This window comes from Varroa destructor, unplaced genomic scaffold, assembly GCF_002443255.2.
Source record: "Varroa destructor unplaced genomic scaffold, Vdes_3.0 BEIS01000005.1, whole genome shotgun sequence".
NCBI lineage: Eukaryota > Metazoa > Arthropoda > Arachnida > Mesostigmata > Varroidae > Varroa > Varroa destructor.
The window spans coordinates 29,688,968-29,694,535 of NW_019211458.1; the positions used below are offsets into that span (position 1 = coordinate 29,688,968).

Sequence of the window (5,568 nt, forward strand, 5' to 3'; positions counted from 1 at the left end):
GCACCTATTAGACTTTCCGGCCGTGTTTAACTTTTAGGACCTCTGGCGTGTGATCACCCTAATATATCTATATGTATGATGCCCAATTGCAACTAAATATTTTGAAATTGACCATTGAATGGTTTGGCTTTACAATTGAAGTTGTATTGCGGCGGATAGTGATTATATTGGGTAAACATAATCGTCAAACTTTCGTGACACTTCTGGCACATGAGAAAAATCCGTAGGCATATGTATACATAGGGAGATGACAGAGAGCGTTCTATGCACGTGCGTACTATGTTGAGATGACATAAAAATGATGAATCTGGACCAGTACTGCAATATAGCGAGCAGCTTGGGAGAGTCAGGCGAATCGTTCAACACACAGAATAACTGTCTATGGGAATTTATCATAAGCTAACGTCCTATCTAAGCAATTTTTCATGCAACGGCGCGTATTTAGTGTCACAAACGTCTTTTTGAAGTGTATGTCTTATTTTTCTAAAAATTGTTACCTAATTGTTTACATTAGGTCAAACAATTAATTGCATTAGGTCGGTTTTCTTCAATATGTTTGCTCGTTTTCAAAGGCGTTCGCCAAATGGATGATAGATGAATTTTCCGCTAGAATACGAATAAAAGCCTGCGTCTCTTCTTCTGGTAGCTGGAAAACCGCTATTACTTTCTTTTTTATAAGCTAACACAAAAATAACTAAAACTCACTAAAAATAAAGTACAAAAATCGGAAAAAAATTTAATCATTACAGGAGGGTCTTTCTGATTATGACAAAGCGCTTTTATCTAAGCAAAAACAAAGTCGAGCTATGTAACCACGTGCCCTTTTTCGGATATATAATTTTAATTTAATAATTAATAAAAAATGCTCACAGAAAAGATCAAGTGCCATTCGTTTAGAACAGATCGTCATATAAGCAGCAACTCGTTGCATTGGCTATCCGGGGCTCTTGGTCGCTAGGAGATCCCTCGAAGGCTGCGGCAAGGAACTAGAAACGTACTACAACGTTACGGAAATTTTAGTCTCAATGAAAATTACCTGTACGTAGTCTGACTGAAGAAAGCAAGAAGACAAGTAGGACAAAAGCTAGCAAGGCACATTTCTACAAACTATTAGGATTCTCAATCGGTGCCAATTATACGTGTGAGATAAAAATGCTCTCTCTTTACCTACCTTTAGAGGATCATAGGCGATGTATAGGAGCTACGAAAAAAAAAAAAACGGTACGAGATTTATATTACGGATGAAAACAAACATTCTCAAAAGCTCCAGCTCACTGTTGAGCTGTTCGTAATGCAGAACGACATATAATAGCTGTTCTTTTTTACGTCGGTGTCAACAAAATATTATATAGTCATTGCAGATAAGCCACTGCTTTCATAGAATGTATGAAATGTAATGAAATAGCAGCTCGGTACGAAATCAAACGTTTGTCACTGGACGGAAAAAAGGCCGACGTGAAACTTAGAGAAAATGTCCAAGTCAGGCAAATTGAAAGCCGCGTGTTAGTAAAGGAAAATGCAAATACTTAACGCTGGCTTGTTTATATCCAGATTCATCGCTTATATCCAGATTCATCAAGAGATTCTACACACAATTATGGCGACTTGGCTGACGGCAGAGGCGCCCAAAATGTTTATATAGACGTAGCTTTTCTAAAGACAGCCTCTTGCCGCTCACAGAGTACATACCTACTCATGTAATAGGAGCAAATAGGTTTTATGAATATGAAATGACTCACTCCCTAGTCGCCTTTCGGTAAAAGGCACGCAAGGAATATATATATAGGACACAGCTCGAGGTTTCGTAGTAAAGGGACTTTCCAAATGATCAGTTTTCACACGTACATAAAGGCAGGCAAACAGAAAACGCAGCAGAAATACAGAATCTCATCGTTCGGCTTTTGCTCACTCGGGTTATTACAGCGTCGATGACAAACCTCTATAGGTAGTTTTCGACGCATAGAAACGGATATCTGTACTATAGATATTCGAACGTTCGCTGTTTTCAACAAAGGTATGTAAATATGGAGCAGACACTCAAGACAGTTTGAATATTCGCGCCTTGCAACAACTATCTCGCAGAATCTAATTATCGCCGTTAAACCTTTTAGAAACTTTACAAATGTCGCCTTTTAGCCATCGCATTTGCATTTTCAGAATTCCTGCAATAGGTATACCATGGCTGCAATAGATGTGCGGCAATTTAGTCAAAGGATGGGCCACTCTATATTCAGACTCCCAATTCGACCTTCCCAATGCAGTTTTAACTAAGACCGACATATTCCAATGCCAATAAAAAGTTTTCTGCTTTGCATGACGAAAGCGCAAAGTGTGAAGGGCATTGTGAAACCGTGCTTTACCTGAATATGATTACGAACGTCGTTAGATTTTTCCTAAAGTGAGGTAGAAAATAACGCTTTAATGAGATGAAATTATTCTCTACTGATCCAGAGCTCGTATCTCGAGAGGATGCCGATTTAAGCCTAGGTTACTATGTATCGTTTCTAATAGCGATCCAGATAGAAATGTTGCTATGTGACTGTTACCGCACTTCGTGAAGCGACTGGCCATAACTCATACAAAAATCATCATTAGAATTGCCATTGATTTTTGTCCAGAATTTTTCTATCATACAGCGAGATTGGAATTGGAAATAACGCGACGAACTTATACCGTATATCTTCGCCGAAGAAATGTCGATTACGACGAAACCGCTATCGTGTAAGCAGCACAATTCAAATGATGGCGGGGAACGCAGCCACCATGTTTTTCTTCATGATTTCTATATCGAATCGTCAATATATACTGACTACCTGGTGTTAATTAGCGGACATCGAAGACGTCGAATTAAATCAACCGACGTTTCAATGTTTATGTTCCCACACGTTTCTTCTAGTCGAGTTCGGTGCTAGTGAAACTTGTCCTCGTAACGTGTTATCACAGCAGTAAAAGTTAAAATCGAATGAAACTTATCACAATGCTAATTCCCAAGTGGATTTATCTTAGACAGTTCAATCAAACTGGCCAGTTCCTTTTTCGTAGTTGATGCTTCTGTTACAGTTGTCTAATAGCGAGGGGATTACGGTTCCGAAATAGTTCATTTAAATAAACTATTATTATTTACCTAGTTGTAGAGCAGAAACTATAAACAGATCCATTAACTAGGAAAAAATAACGCACTATATGTATAGAAAATCTGTACAATGCTTATTTGAGATTGACAACGAAAGTTAGTGATCATTCTGCATAGAGCTTACACCTCATTTTTCTGCTCGATCTAAAACGCCGCTCAACTTCCAACGGAGGGAGCAAAAAAAACTTAGGGAAATTTCGGAAAGTAAACATTGCAGGTGTATTACTATGATAAATCGTAGTACGTCGAAGAGCTTTCGGTTATGTAATCAGTCATTTAGGGAAGTAGGAGACGGAAAACGGTGGGGAAGAAATTGGAGGTTTCAAGTAGGCAAAAACTTTCGGTCCTGAAATTATCAGAAGTCAATAGGTAAATGTTCCAAGCAGTGCTGATAGCAAGTCACGATTATCGATACCGTAAGTGTATCGGATTTTGAGGAAATATGGAAAACTCGGTAAAAAAGTTACCGGAACACATGTAAAAACACGCTCGAGTATATTGCGGTACATGGTTCTGGACGAGAGCCTTAGAGACCTTTTACAGGCGACACGACTTCCCTGTAAAAACTATGAGGCTCGCTTTTGTGTCGAATTGCAAGCCACTAACTACTAAAGAGGGTCATGAATACTGGAGATCGATTCCAAAGGGAAACACTTTAGCTAGTAGCTACAAGAAATTACTTGTACGGTTCCTATGCCGCTTTGTAGTTCTTTCAGTAAAACCTCTGGTAAGTCCACTAAGGATGCCCCGATCAGACCCCTTAGCAAGTGGCTAAGCGCTTGGTGTTACATCGAAAAGACGATTAGAAGGACTTTTTTACAAAAAGGGGGCAAAAGTCTGATCACGCTTTACGTCGTAGCATATTACGTATTAACGCTGGAAGCTTCAAAATTGGCGGAGACCAACGCGCGACTGTTGCCACCGTGAGCCACCAGTTGTATTAGCGAGTAATTTTATTTCTCTGCTTACTACGAATCCCGATTTGGTTAACAACACGATTGTTCGAATGAAGAATATGGACGGCATCAGAATTTGGGCAGATCGTAAGCGTTTTATGTCAAATCACAGTGCTGTGAAAAATGAGTCACGAAAAATGCTTTTTTTTTTTACAATAGAAGACAAAATAATGCTTTTCAAGCGCGTTAAAAGCATCTTCGCGCAACAATCCCGTTCATCATGGAAGACACGCAAATATATTACATAGTCATATTGGGCGATCGTGGATTTCGCTTCTTCGCTGAGTACACGGCCTAGATTGCCTGAAAAAAGCCAAAAAACTAATGAAGGTTTTTAGCAATGTAATGTTACCGCTGCAGGACAATGATGATTCATGAATTTAAACGTAGGACAAATAATTTTAACAATGCAAATAGACTACAACAACCTTGACAAGTCAACGAACAAAGAAGCTACTTTGAGGTTCGACAGAACCAGACGGAAGATTTAATATTGCTGAAATTCTCAACAATCGAAAAGCAGGCGCTACGTCCACTTCCGCAATGACATACGTGTTTTGTTCAACAATCTAACATGGCCGGTTGACATGTATCTAGATTTTAGAATAAATATAAATAGCCAGAAATGGCTAGATCCCGAAATTGTTGGTGAAAATCATATTTAAATTTTTGGAATACGGTCAGATAATTCTGGATAAGAGCCCTGAAACCTGTGGAACCTAAAATGTGATATAAGTCCCATAGCTCGTTTCAATCAACGTTTCGCGCCCAATAGCTTCTTAGTAATCTCTCGAGCTGTCACCTTTCAATTCCTGATAACGTTCATAGTTACAAACATTTTGCTTTCAAAGTGACCTATTGTGGCGCTCAATCGCTAATGCTGTCATCCCACCTTCACCGTAAAGCTACAATATTGGATACACAAACTGTTTACCAGCTTATTTGGCTGTGCAATCTTGAACCCCCACTTAGACTATATTTCTTGTTTCCTACAGCTGAATCGTCCCATAAACCTAATTGAATACTAAAAAAATGTTGAAATAAACATGATCGTTTTAATTTGTTCATAATAACATATTTCCAGTGTCTAACCATTGTGTATTCAGTTAATTCAAAGAACAAATCTCGCTGGTGACGACGTGAGCAAGAAGCCATTAGAGGTACGGTTCTTGGCGCAGCCAGCCGGATGCAGTCAGTCAAGCGCAATCATCTGGCAAGCTACCGTGATTTCCGGACTTAGGGGATCCATCGATACTAAGGAACTCACCGTCAAGGTACATTGCCGGATGGAGGCACCTGAAGCATAGTAAAAGGCACCGGCTCCACGATAGAGCCTTAAACGCAGAAAATTGCAATAACAAGCTGAGGTACGCGTCCAAGGTGGCAGAGACCTGCCCACGTCGTAGTACAAATGCAGTTGATAACGATGATTCCGCATACAATATGCAGGCAAGCGACGAAATGACCTGATCTATACCC

The 5,568-nt window shown here is 39.5% G+C and overlaps 1 long non-coding RNA gene across 1 annotated transcript; it reads right to left on the reverse strand.

Moving 5' to 3' along the window:
- Positions 1-828: 828 nt before the first annotated feature.
- LOC111250892 (uncharacterized) lies at positions 829-1,837 on the reverse strand. Its single transcript, XR_002673554.2, has 3 exons — positions 1,740-1,837; positions 1,172-1,201; positions 829-997 (listed from the first exon to the last, which is right to left on the reverse strand). It is a non-coding gene; the product is annotated as an uncharacterized LOC111250892 (long non-coding RNA).
- Between the last annotated feature and the right edge of the window lie 3,731 nt (positions 1,838-5,568).